Genomic DNA, 14,791 nt, shown 5'->3' on the forward strand with positions numbered 1-14,791 from the left:
AGGAGAAGTCCACCTCCAGGAGGCGTTTCAGGGCAAGGACTGTGTCACCGGGCTCGGTGGTCAGTCTGTCCTCTGCTTCCACGAGCCCCCGGTCGCGCCGGCGCTCGTCTAGTAGAAGATCTGCTTCTAGGACTTCGTCGCGAAGGCCGGCAAAGAAGAAGAAAGGTGTTAGATCTTCCGACTCGGAGTACTCTCAAATCTACTCCCCTTCTCGGCCAATGTCGCTTACGCCTCCTACGTTGCCGCAGAAGAGTCTCACTCCTCCACCGCTTCCGCCACTTCCGAGGACTCCTCCTCTTCCGAAGACTCCTCCGCCTCCTCCTCATCGCCCTCCGCCTCTTCCACCACCGCCTCCTCCAAGGTCCGTCTCGCTGCCGCGCTTCCCTTCACCACCTAAGGGGACGCCACAGCCGAAGACTCCGGCTCTACCTCCGCAGTGTCCACCCCCGACCAGGCGGGTGGATCCTCCACGATCTTGGAGGTCCAGATCACAATCCAGGTCGCGATCCAGGCAAAGACGCCGTTCTAGGAGTGACCGTCGTTCATCTACAAGGTCCCGGCGGCGTCACAGACAAGATCGGTCGAGATCCAGTCATACGGATTCGTCCAGTGCTCGGGGGTATTCGCCCACTCTGTCAGATTCACCCCACACGAGTGTCACCAGTGGACGACATTGTGTCGTTTCAAGAGGTGTTATTGCGAGGGGCGGTGAAGCTGGGTATTAGCCTGACGGTGCCCACACCTTCTACGTTGGTGATCTTCAAGACCCTCCATAAGCGGCAGCTGTCACGACCACTGTTGCCCTTAGTGCCGGGGCTGGAAGAACCGGTGATGGAACTTTTCCTGACGCCGGCGTCAACAAGATCCGCCCCCTCCAGGCTGCAGAAGAAATACAGGCCTCCAGACTCCGATCCAGTGTTCCTCAGATCGGACCCAGTCCCAGATTCGGTGATCGTTACGGCCGCCAGGAAACAACACTCTACTGCTCCATCATCCACGGTACCCCCTGATAAAGAGTAAGCAGATGGATTCTGCGGGTCGTAAGGTCTGCGGTACGGCTGCTACATCTATGAAAGCCGCTAGTGCCACGGCTCTCCTGGGGCGATACGACCGATCGTTGTGGGATTCCCTACAGCAGTTTCTGGAGCATCTCCGTAGGGACAAGAGGGAGGATTTTCAAGAGATCCTCGAGGGCATGATGGTGTCCAATCAAGTGATCAGTGCGGCGGCGGATTCCTCGCTCTTGGCTGCCCTTGACTACTGCCACGGAATAAATTTGAGACCTCATGCCTGGTTACGCCTGACGTCGCTGAAACCAGAGGCCCAGCAGAGGGTCGCCAACCTGCCGTTCTCTGGAGCGACATTGTTTGGAAAACACGCTGATGAGGAGATGGCCCGCATGAAGGCGGAGGCTGAAGCCCTGACGGCAGTCGGGTTAGAGAAGCCGAAGGAGCAGAAGTCTTTCCACCCCTTCCAGAGGTGTTTTGGTGCCCAGGGCAGGAGGCAAGGTCGTCAAACTGACCAGCAGCAGCAGTACCAGAGGCGACCTTTCCAAAAGCGGCAGAGGGGCAGAGGCGGCCAGCAGTCCTCCTCGACGCCCAAAGGCCCGGCCGGGTCTAGGCCCTGAGGTGCTACTTCCCCCTCGTCCGTTACCCGCTCCGGTGGGGGGAAGCATCCAACATTACTTGGCAGAGTGGAGAAAAATTACTCCGGACAAGTGGGTGCTGAATATTGTTTGCAATGGATACCGTCTTCGTTTCACCAGCCCGCCTCCAGCAATTCCACCGGTTTGCTCGCAGTTCCGAATGCGCGAGCTCCAGGCGGAGGCCGATACCCTGTTAAGAAAAAGGGCGATAGAAGATGTCCCTCTGTCTCAAAGGGGAAAGGGCCTGTACGCACGTTTATTCCTGGTACAGAAGAAGGACAAGGACGAGTTCAGGCTCATGCTGGATTTGCAACAAGCAAACAAATGGATTCGCAGGGAAATGTTTTGCATGCTGTCTTTGCACCAGATCTATCCTCAGCTGCAAAGGGGAGACTGGCTCTGCGCAATAGATCTGCAAGATGCGTACTTCCATGTGCCCATTGCACGGAAACACCAGAATTTCCTGCGATTTCTAGTTGGCACCAATCACTATCAGTACACCATACTACCGTTTGGACTGAAGTCTGCACTCCGGACGTTTTCCAAATGCATGGCCGTGGTGGCAGCGCACCTGAGAAAGAACAAGGTGTTTGTCTACCCGTACCTGGACAACTGGGTGGTCAAAGCCTCCACCTTCCAGGAAGCGCAACTGCACTTCAACAAGACGGATGTTCTGTTGAGCAAGCTGGGGTTGCACATAAACATGTCCAAGTCTGTCCCGATTCCTGTCCAGTGCCTGCAGTACTAGGGAGCCTCCATCAATACGCTGTCAGCATGCGTGTCTCCTTCGGAGGAGAGATGCTTATCGATCCTTCGGAAGGCTCAGGCTCTCATAGCTGCTCCATCTACAACAGTGAGGACGGTGTCTTCTCTACTGGGGTCGATGGCCTCTTGTATCTTCCTCACACCACATGCGCGCCTCCACATGAGACCGCTTCAGGAATGCTAGGAGGATCAGTGGGACCAGAGGAAAGGATGCTGGGACGACAGGATCCAGTTGTCTCGTCACGCCCACCAGTTCTGAGATGGTGGTGCTCAGCAGAGAATCTTCTCAGAGGGCTTCCTATCCACAAGGGCATCCCCACTCAAACTATTGTGATGGATGCGTCTCTCCAGGGCTGGGGAGCGCATTCAGACCATCTACAGATCCAGGGAACGTGGTCTCCGGCGGAGTCCACGTATCACATCAATTTCCTGGAACTCAGAGCTGTTCACTTGGCACTGAAGGCCTTTCATCCGTCCCTCCAGACCAACTCCTTACTTGTGCAGATGGACAATACGACCACAATGTATTATCTCAACAAGCAGGGGGGCTTAAGATCGCGCACACTGTCACAGGAAGCGCAGGTGATCTAGCCAGAGGACTGACGATAACGGCGACTCATCTGCCAGGTGTGCAGAATGTTCAAGCGGACACCCTCAGGTTGATCCAAGAAAACCACGAGTGGGTCATAAATGACGAGGTGCTCGACGACATCTTCACCATGTGGGGCACTCCAGACGTAGATCTGTTTGCCATTGCTAAAAACAGAAAATGCACCGACTTCGCCTCGAGGTATTACCAGCCGGGAACTCAGGGGAACGAGTTATGGATCAGCTGGTCGAACAGCTTTCTGTACGCTTTTCCACCAATTCCCCTGATTCCGGTGGTGCTCATCAAGCTCTCCCAGTCCAGGGCGCGGATGATCCTCATCGCTCCGGAATGGCCCAGACAGTGGTGGTTCACGGACCTGCTTCACGGTCGCTCCTACCTCACTGGCGGCTGCCGTGTCGGCCGGACCTCCTCACGAAGTTCGGGGGCAGATGGTGCACCCCAACCTCTCATCTTTGAGTTTGGCGGCATGGCTCCTGAGAGAGTGCAATATGGCCACTTGAATCTTCCTGAGGATTGCATGGACATATTGAAGGAGGTTAAGAGGCCTTCCACTAGGACTTCTTATGATTACAAGTGGAAGAGATTCTGCATCTGGTGGACGTCTAAGAACTATGATCCGACGACCTACAAGGAAGATGTTATCCTTCCATACCTTCTGCATTTAGCTCAGTCTGGACTTAATTTTTCTTCCATTAAGGTTCACCTCGCAGCATTGACTGCATACAGGAAATGTCCTTCGCAGACGTCCTTCTTCCAGATTCCTGTGATAAAGGATTTTTTGGAAGGATTGAAGGTGTTCCCTCCTTTTCGGCTTCCTTCGCCTTTGTGGGAGCTGAACGTGGTGCTGTCCAGGTTGATGAAGGAACCTTTCGAGCCTATTCACAAGGCTTCACTGCAGCACCTGTCGTGGAAGGCGGCGTTCCTCGTGGCCATTACATCGGCCCGCAGGGTGAGTGAAATTCAGGCATTGTGTTGCCAGGAACCATATACTTGTTTCATGCTGCTAAGGTTGTCATGCATACTCACCCTAAGTTCCTGCCTAAAGTGATTTTCAAGTTAATCAGACTATAACTTTACCAACGTTTTTTCAGAACCCTTCCACTCCAGCGGAGCGTGCTCTCCATTCCCTGGATGTCAGGAGGGTGTTGAAATTCTATCTGGATAAGACCAAGGATATTCGTAGGTCCGACCAATTGTTGATAAACAATGGGTCTGGCTACCTCTAAACAGTCCATCTCCAGGTGGATTGTGTCATGTATCCAGCTTTGTTATCAGAAAGCGGACAAGACCTTAGGGGGTAAGCCTAAGGCTCATTCTACCAGGGGCAAAGCAGCTACAACAGCTTTGCTCCGCATTGTTCCCATTGCAGAGATCTGCAGGGCGGCCACTTGGAAGTCGGTCCACACCTTTGCTAAGCATTACTGTCTGGACTTTGATGCCAGGGCAGATGCTCAGGTTGGGCAGGCTTCGTTGCGAAATCTGTTTGCACAGTAGTGGTGTTGTCTGTCTTTTCTCCACCGCAGGGTTGGTTTTTGGGATGGGCTTGCCATTCTATTCACTAGATTATGACTATACACAGAGATTCCCTACTACCGAAGGAGTAGTTTCTTACCTGTAACTCCAGTTCTGCAGTAGGGGTATCTCTGTTATAGTCATAAGTGCCCACCCTCCTCCCCGGTGGAGAAAATGGTACTGTAATGTTTGCTACAGGCCTTGCTTTATGCACCTTCAAAAAGAACTGAAAGTAAAAGGACTTGGCTATACATGCTGGGATACCGAGGGTCTCTGGAGAGTTCCTTAAAGGCACGGTATCCCTTTTTCAGACGCATAATGGCAGCCTATGGAGGCTTGTCTGTCCACCCCTTCCTCTCTATCATCCCAATGATTTGGTGAAGGGAGGAGAGTTTCTCTGTGGGTGGAACTTGCCAGATTGTGTTAAATGTGTTATTGGTGTAATATCCTTGGCATTTCTAGTTGAAGTACTGGACAGTGTAGCCTTGTAGGTGCAGGCTGCATTATTGTCTTGAATTTTCTCTTAAGTGCCTATGCAGGACTGCAATGAAGACAGCTTAAGAGATTATTTTTGATTGCTCCGGGGTCCACGCACATGGGCGGGACTATTCACTAGATTATGACTATAACAGATACCCCTACTACAGAACTGGAGTTACAGGTAAGAAACTACTCCTTCCAAAATATTACAAAAACAATAGAAAAAATATAGGTTTTATAAATATTAAAATATGAAATGAACATTTAAAAAACTTTCGAAATTCACTGGAAAAAAAACATAGGTTTTACAGACGTTATAGTTAGGAATTAGCAATTAAAAAACATTTGAAATTCACTAAAAAAGCATAGGTTTCAGGGACGTTCTAGTTAGTTGGACATTTGACTCGTATAAAACCAGAGAAATTCGCCCGTTCTACTTAGTTGAGCTAACTATAACTCTTGCTCCCGCAAAAAAACAAGCCGTGTTAAGCAGTTTACCTAGATATGTACATATGCAATTAGTCTTTCAAAGACCTGTGAAAAACTCGACACGACGGGTGGGGGCAATCGCTGAAGCCCTTTTAACCCTATGGGCGTTACGCTTCTGGCGCCTGCCACTTGAATCAGTCCTTGTTTTGTATACACATTTTGTTAATAGGATTGACAAGCGTGTATTCTCCTCGTGAGTTGGTGCTTTGTGTCACCACTTTGAAAATTGTTTGCTTTTTTACGCAGGCGATGTGAACTCATGAAGCAAGTCGCTGGTTTCTTAAAAGTGATGTGAATGTCTTTTTTGTACATCGATAGTGAATTCTGACTTGTATCCTTTTGTGTATAAACCCTTTGGGCATTTGCAACCTTTGTTTACATAGTAGCCCTCACAGCCAAGGTAAATAACTATCCTGAATTATAGTTATGGTTTCTATTTTTGTTTATAGGTGCGACGAGGTTGGATTTCCCTTGTGAGTGAGCTGAAGACTTTTCATGTCAGCATTTTGGAATTTGTATCCCTGTGTTTGATGCACGCCATGTGAACCCTTAAGTAAGTCGCAGGCTTTCCTCTGAGGCAGGCAAATGCAACCCCATGTATCCATATAATTAAAATACTAAGGGCCCGATTTCGATCTCGCTTGTAAAGCTCTCCGTATGACTCGGATCCGTAGGGCTTTGAGCGAATCATGCTTTTTGAGTCCGAGTGAGTATGATGCATTCACATGCGTACGGACTTGGTTCGCTCGGGCTCCCATTGAACTCTGTGGGAGCCTGTATACTGAACGCGTAAACAGACTCCCATAGCAAAAAGGGGTAGGTGGGGCAAAGCGTACACTCTGTGGCAGGCACCCTATGGTGCCCGCCACACTGTACATGCATGGGAAGGGAGGACCCATGGCCACCCACACGAGTCCGAATCGGAGGGCTCCAGGTAATAGGGGGCCTCCTACGGGCCCCAAAAGAACTATTCTGGCAGCTTTTTCGATCCAGCCATGGAAGGCTGTCCGAATCGTGCATTGTACTTGCTTACTCAGAAACCGAGTCCATAGAGCTGTACAAAGCCTCTGCTTAAGAGTCGAATGGACTTGATTGGGTTGGGAGATGTTTCGCTCGACGCGTACGCAAACTTCGCATCGTACTTGATCATTTGGACCAGGGTACGAATCGGTCGGGGAAAAAAAAGCTACAAATCTGATCCGTTAAAGCCAAATCCGATTCGTAGGCCTTCCGAGCAAGATCGGGATCGACCCCTAAATGTTTTTTCTTGCAATTTTAAGGCATTTGAAATGTGGGCTGATTTCTTAGCCCTTCTGAACGCGGTGTTTCACCTTGGCGACGCATGCTCTCTTTAGCAATTGAACAGCCTGCTTCTTCCTCTCAGATCCACTTGTACGTGGCTAATGTGGAAGGATTGATGATGGATAACCAGTCTATCCCTAGATTTAAGAATAACATTTCGTTACATCATTTTAGGTACGTAGGCTTTTGCCGGTTTATCCGATCTGAATCTACTGTGTCCCACTCAGATTGGGGCAATATCTTGAAGGGTGTTATTACCTCTCGTACTCTTGAAAGTAAGGTTCACTTCTATACTTTTTGGTGGATTAGGTATTAGGCTGAATTTGCTTAAAACTGTGGCTAGAGTACATGTTGTCTTGGGATCTATTTGGCCTGGTATCTTTTATTTGTTTTTATTAGGTTTCTGTAAAGTCTACACATTGGGATCTTGCCTTCTCATCTTTATCTGGGCACAGTCACTCTGGTGTGTGTATATGAGTCTCTGAATGTATATATTTGCATAGTATGTTAAAATGTTGATATTTTTTTCCCTTGTCCTTTAGGTTACTTTGTTATACTGATAATTTGTTGATTGTATCTTTTTGCCACACTTCTGCCTTGATGATGGCCCTGGTCTATTCTACCACGGTTATATGTCTGCCTTCAGGTTATATGTACTGCCAAAAGTGTTCTCTTTTATTGATGTGTTAATTAATATATATATATATATATATATATATATATATATATATATATATATTTTTATATATATATATATTTTTATATATATTTATAAGAAGATTGTTGCGAAACACCTCCTGTTGACGCCGGTGCCAGCAGCAGTCACAACTCCGCTAATTATATTTCCCAACAGGAAGGAATCCAGGAACTCCCAAATAATATCCAGCGGCACACCAAGGACAGGCACAATAAGGAATTTTATTGTCACAAAAACAGAACAACCTGTTTTGGCGAAGCCTTTGTCAAGTTGACGACCTGCGCCCAACTTTACATAGAAATACAGGTCCGTGTTCATAGAAAGTGAAGAAACATTGCAAATAATAGTAATTTGTAGATTTCATACATTTTGTGCCAATAGTAGCGACAATATCCAGCAACATATATACATTCAATAATTTAGATCAATTGCACTGTGCTTTCAAAATGAATCGTGGATTTAAAATAAATAAATCCAACACCGGAGCACGTGATTTGAGCCAACTCATGAGCACGTGATTAGAGCAGAAAGTAATTTTCAAATCATCATTAAAATTCACAAATTAACAATCAATGCTCGTACATGTTTTTCGACAAGTGCCCAATATCATAAGGCAATTAATTGCATAAAAAGTCAACTTCACAACATTTTTCATCGATACAATCTCACCCCAACTTCAAATAGGTTGAAACATGATATTCTTTTCATGCCGCTATTGTGGTCCAATACTAGGATCAATTCTTTTACACAGGTTCATGGCAAGTGCCCAATATCCTATGCAAATAATATAAGACAATTCACTTAACCTTCAGTAATAAATATAAACGTAGATTGTCAATTATTATACCAGAAGGCTAATTCATGTGCCAATAGTGTCCTGGGATGAAACCCAATTACAATTGGTCCCGTAAGTTAGTAGGCTAGCATGCTTAATATAATATATATATTCTGTTGCAGTGTTTTTTATTACTCAGTACTTTAGTGGGCATAGATCAATAGCTCTTTGTGATGAAGTGAATAAAATAAATACAAGAGAAGAAAAGAAAGAAGAGATGGAATAATGAGGATAACGCTTGGACCCATATCTTGGACGAGCCACTCCACTATGCTAAGTCTAGCCATGTGGAGGGAACCTCGACCAAGCAATAAAATAGATAATCTGTGCACCGACAGAATCAGTCCTATGTGGGAAGTTTTCAGCCTCCTCGTCCCATTATCTAAAAAAGTGAATGATTTAAAATAATATGCTAATCCACATCCAAATACAGAAGACTATCGAAATGTAGTTGCCCCTACCATTTCATTTATAGCCTATATGGGTGGCGAGTTCTTAGCCATAATTCACCCCATGTGGGATTTTTGTGCTGAGCTCAATGATATACTTTGATTCAGTAACTCGTAGGAGTTTCTCCCGGTCCCCTCCCCTGGGATGTGGCAAAATTGTGTCAATTCCGAAAAATGTAATAAAATTGGCATTGCTATGATGTTTTTCTTGGTAATGCCTAGCCACTGGGTAGTTGAGATCTACATTGGTCACTGCCCTCGTGTTGTAGTATGCGAGTCTTAAGCTGTAACTTGTTACTGCCCACGTAGTTTAACCCACATGGGCATTCCAGGACATAGATGGGATAGTCACTGGTACAACATCTGAGTTTATTGATTGCCTTTTTCATCTTTTTATTCCGTCCCACATAGTAACTATCACTATTGTTACTATACCTGCACGCTTTGCGGGAGCTGCATTTCCTGAATCCCTTGGCAGTTCCTAACCATGTTGTGTTGGTAGGAGTATTTTCATAGCTGCGCAAAAAGGTGATCCTTCAGGGACTTTGATTTTCTATAGGTTATTGATGGTATTTTACCTATGTCTGGTCCAATTATGGGGTCCGTTTCTAGCAATCCCCAATGCTTTTTCATGGTCTATCTAAGGTTATTCGACCTACTGTTGTAAGTGGTAATAAGTCTAGGCACCCCCTTATTTTTCTTCTTAATTTTACTCCTTGATATGAAAACCGCTTCACTGCGTGGAATGCTTTTGGCTTTCTCACTAGCTGTGGAAATCACCTTTTGTGTGTAGTCTCATTGTTTAAATCTCGCCTCCATAATTTGTTTCTCTCTGGCAAAACCACCATCTGTGCTACAATTCCTTCGCGCCTGAAGGAATTACCCAAACGGGATACTGTTCCGTAGTGGGGCGGGGTGGATGATATTTGCGTGGAGTTAAGTATTCCCGGCAGTCTCCTTCCTGAAAAGACTTTTCACTATTTGATTATTTTCTATGTTGATGGCTATATCCAGGAATTCGCAATGTAAGGAACTGATGGAGTGTGTGAAGGTCAAGTTAAGATCATTGTTTCCTAATTCACTCAAATTCTTGTGCTAGATCCACAGGCCCAACCCATATCAGGAACAGGTAATCGATGTACCTGAGCCAGATGAGGATGTGTTCCGTGAATCTTTCATTTGCCTCTACCCACACAATCTGTTCCTCCCACCAGCCCAAGAATAGATTGGCCAGGCTGGGGGCAAAACATGTGCCCATAGCTGTCCCGGATTTTTGACGATACAGGATTTTATCATCTTTTCCATCATTTGAGTGTGTTCCCAAAGCGATGTCTCTCCCTCAACGTACATGCAGGCCTCAACACCCTTCTGTTGATCAATACTGGTATACAGGGAGCACACGTCTAGATCAATACTGGTATACAGGGAGCACACGTCTAGTGCTATCATTTGATAGCTGTCTTCGCAAGTGATGTGATGTATGCGACGTAAAAAATCTGTACTGTCCCTTCAATAAGATCTTAATTTAGTAACAAAAGGTGAGAGGAACAAGTCTAGAAAAATCGAAGTGTTCTATAACAGTACTCCATTGTGTAAAATAATTGATCTTAGTATTGGACCACAATAGCGGCATGAAAAGAATATCATGTTTTAACCTGTTTGAAGTTAGGGCGAGATTGTATTGATGCAAAATGTCGTGAAGTTGACTTTCTATGCAATGAATTGCCTTGTGATATTGGGCACTTGTCGAAAAACATGTACGACCATTGATTGTTAAATTATGGTACATTACCTTTAACTGTCATTACATGAAAGAATTTTAATGATTTGAAAAATACTTTCTGCTCGAATCACGTGCTCATGAGTTGACTCTAATCACATGCTCAGGTATGGATTTATTTAGTTTAAATCCACGATTAATTTTGAAAGCACAGTGCAATTGATCCAAATTATTGAATGTATATAGGTTGCTATATATTGTTGCTACTATTGGCACAAAGTGTATGAAATCTTCCAATTACTATTATAGGCAATGTTTCTTCACTTTCTATGAACACTGACCTGTATTTCTATGGAAAGTTGGGCGCAGGTCGTCAACTTGACAAAGGCTTCGTCGAAACGCGTTCTGTTTTTGTGACACAATTAAGTTTCTTATTGTGCCTGTCCTTAGTGTGCCGCTGGATATTATTTGGGAGTTCCCAGATTCCTTCCTGTTGGGGGAGAAAAAAAAAGTGTGTGTGTGTGTGTGTGTGTGTGTGTGTGTGTGTGTGTGTTCGTTCCACATGAAAAACACACTTGCTGGTTCTGCGGCGTGAAAACGAGCCTCACCAAACCAGTTAGCAGAAAATTGGTTTATTGTTGCACAGAGGAGCTCAGCAGGACGCATATGCAAAACAGATGTTATTAGTTGGTTGTGTGCCTTTTGACCAATTAGAATGCATGGTGATGGAAAACAGACTTTAGATTTTATCAGTCACATCAAAATACCGCCTGAAGTTCGTGTACAGTATTGCCTAATTTCTGATCCAATTGTGTCAGAAATATCCCCTACATAATAACGGTAATTGCCACGAAAAACTTAACATGATTATTTCTTTTGAGGATTTCATGAACTTCCATACCCATAATGCTTGGCATTGTTTACTCTTTACTCTGCTTTGACAGCCACATATAGGCCATGTTTGCCACTTGCTCATCAGGGGGTACTCCTGCAGTTCCTGACTGCTGGGACCAAGGATGCATCTTGAATTTGCACCCAGAGACAACAGAAGGACCTGCTGTCACCTGTGGCTCATCATTTGCAACTACAAGGAGCTCAACAAATATATCGTTAGAGTCACTATTGTGTAGGAAGTTCTGCACAACATCAAGACTGTCTACTAGGGCGCTCTGTCAAAAATAGTCCTGCAGGCACTGTGTATCTTTCCATGATCTTGGATTACATTATAATCATTGTAAAGTCCATAATTATGCAAGTGCCCCTGTCATAATGAAACTTTAAAGTATCATCACTTTTCTAAATTCAGTATCTGCACTAGTTAGCCTTCTAAAGAATACATTTAGTTCTCGGTAATAGTATTCCATTCACCTTTAGAATTAAGGAGTTCAACTGATTTACAACATTGGCTCGCTCTTCTTTCTTCACACAAGCTTATTTTTGGTTTTGGGGTCAACAAATCTTCTCTTTGGTAACACTATGCCCTCTTCATTGATTGCTTTACTAGTTTAAGAGTTTAACGTCTAATGTGTAGACATGTTGCAAGGTTCCATGCTTCACTAAAATATTCCTGCTTTATTTTCAGTTACAATTATAAACAGACAGTGGTCCTAGATCTATAGATTATAGTGTTAGATCAAATCCAAAATAAATAAATATTCAAATCAAAAAGCAACAATAATCAGTGTGCTATCTGTAACTCAAAGACTATATTATCTTTGAAAGGAACCTTACACCACGGTTAAAGAAAAATATATTCCTGTTTAATATTTCTCTGTATTCATTTTTTACATTATTTTTATCGATAAAAACGTAGGTTGCCCCAAGACAGGAGCGTGCAAAAGAAAAGATGTGATCCAGAAAGTGAAAACAAGTGAAGAGGAGAAAGGAATTACACAGTAGTGATTAAGAAATGGTTTGCATAATTTTACAATCAATACTGGATACAAAGTTCACCGTATTGAACACCTGGCCAACAACGTAATTCATATAATTGTGATCAGCACCATTTGTAGTACATAAACATAGATGTTCTCAGTCTTGCACTGTCTACAATATAGACAGGTCCAAATCACCGGTTGGGAATAAGTCGAGTCGAAACGTCGACATTTTCAATATATACACCTAGGACCATTCATTTGCCAATATTGTAGACAGTGCAAGACTGAGAACATCTATGTTTATTTACTACAAATGGTGCTGATCACAATTATATGAATTACGTTGTTGGCCAGGTGTTCAATACGGTGAACTTTGTATCCAGTATTGATTGTAAAATTATGCAAACCATTTCTTAATCACTACTGTGTAATTCCTTTCTCCTCTTCACTTGTTTTCACTTTCTGGATCACATCTTTTCTTTTGCACGCTCCTGTCTTGGGGCAACCTACGTTTTTATCGATAAAAATAATGTAAAAAATGAATACAGAGAAATATTAAACAGGAATATATTTTTCTTTAACCGTGGTGTAAGGTTCCTTTCAAAGATAATCTAGTCTTTGAGTTACAGATAGCAGACTGATTATTGTTGCTTTTTGATTTGAATATTGATTTGATCTAACACTATAATCTATAGGTCTAGGACCACTGTCTGTTTATAATTACAATTGTCCAGGTCCATACCTTATGGGCCACCCCATTCATGTAATGGTTATTTTCAGTTACAGCGCATTAATGGACACTGCCCAAAAGGTAAAGCCTGTTTGAGGTCACTAAGATATTCACTCTGATACTTGAGTAGTATATTTTTCTCTAAGTTTTCTGAACTTAATTTAAAGGCTGGCGACATCACGATGGATGTTGAGATCAATGTACAAAACCATTCTATTACTGGTAAATGTGAATCGGAGATCCGACCGGATAGTGCTCAGAAAGTTCTCAAATTCTGAAAGCAATTCAGCAGAATTTGTCCAAATCAAAAAATATGCCATCTGTATACCTTTTCCCAAAATAACTGTTTTCTGTAGGGATTGTTGATGGAAAATATATATTTATATTCGGTGTTGCCCGCAAAAAGATTTAAAAGTTAGAAGTTAAAATTGCTCTCATTGAATTCCCTTTATGGTTACAGTAGTAGTTGCCACCAAACCGAAAATAATTTTGTGATGGCAATGTTCAGAAGTAATATTATAAATTCAGTCTGTACTTGGACAAGGGCAGGTCTACCTTTGAGTATTTATTCTGTCACCTTAAGGCCCTGTGTTTGGAGTACATTAGTATATAAAGACTCGACGTCCATAGTTACGAATAATTCAGAATTTATTTTTAAAAGTAGATCATTAATCAGACTAATCATTTAAACACTATTTCTCACATAGGCTGCATTGAATACACATTCTTATGTATAAATAGCACCTGCAATCACATCTGTTATTACCTTGCTTCGAAGTCCGCGGTGGGAGCAATCTTCAGTTGTTTCATTTTACAGAGTGGAATTTCAGTCCATTCTGGTATTAGTGACCCTTGACATAGGACTTGTCTAACCTGTATCAAAAAGATGGCGGATGAGTACCTTAAAATATAAGCTCACTTCTGAGAATTCTGCTTTGAGAGGATAGCTTCACGACTTACTTGACATGAATAAGAACTCAGATTCTTGATCACAAGCTCTTTGGGCGTCAGGGAAGAGTGCCCTGAGTGGGGAAATAATGCATTTGTTGATATTGTATATACATTAACTTGAGAAGATCAAGTTGCCCTGGAAAAGGAAATTAGTGACCTGAATAGCGCCCATTCTGCTTGCCCAGCTCCAGAATTAAAGACGAATCTTGAAGGAAAGATATTTGATCTTATTATGCTGTTCACAAATGAGGTGGAATGTGCTTTATCCATGTGCTATAGGCAGCTCCATTAATAAGACGAGAAGGCATAGGAAGCTATTAGAATCTCAAACTTTTATCCCTGCCACACAATGACTCCAACTCACTTTTCACATCCTGTGGAAATGACTAAGGAATTTGCAGACTTTTTTTATGCCTGTGCCGCTCTAAATGCCCTAATACATCCAGAATTAAAACACGCCTCCTGTCAGGCATTCATCTCCCACTACTGTCTAATACTGGTTGAGCATTACTAGAGGGAGATATTATGGTCAAGGAAGTTGAGAAACTGATCTCTGGCGTGCCTTGTTGCAGAGACCGGTATCAGGTAAAGCTTACAAGACAAAATAAGACTCAGACTTCCCTTGTTCATTGTGAGGTATTTAAGAAGGCTGAGTTGACAGGAAGACTTTGAAGGGAATTTACTAATGTGATCATCAGATAATATCCAGGCCAAGCAGAGATTCCCCCC

The 14,791-nt window shown here is 43.7% G+C and overlaps 1 protein-coding gene across 3 annotated transcripts in view; it reads left to right on the forward strand.

Moving 5' to 3' along the window:
• Positions 1-14,791, forward strand: part of LCORL (ligand dependent nuclear receptor corepressor like) — a 527,585-nt gene that overhangs the window by 318,357 nt on the left and 194,437 nt on the right. Inside the window, exon 1 of one of the 3 annotated variants that reach the window (XM_078678415.1) lies at positions 5,950-6,054. The exons of the other annotated variants lie outside the window; for them this stretch is intronic. The gene's annotated coding sequence lies outside the window, so the exon portion shown is untranslated. Of the gene's footprint in view, positions 1-5,949; positions 6,055-14,791 lie in introns of those variants that run through there. 3 annotated transcript variants of the gene reach the window in all.

The sequence above is a fragment of the Lissotriton helveticus genome, chromosome 2_2 (genome assembly GCF_964261635.1).
Source record: "Lissotriton helveticus chromosome 2_2, aLisHel1.1, whole genome shotgun sequence".
NCBI classification, from domain to species: domain Eukaryota; kingdom Metazoa; phylum Chordata; class Amphibia; order Caudata; family Salamandridae; genus Lissotriton; species Lissotriton helveticus.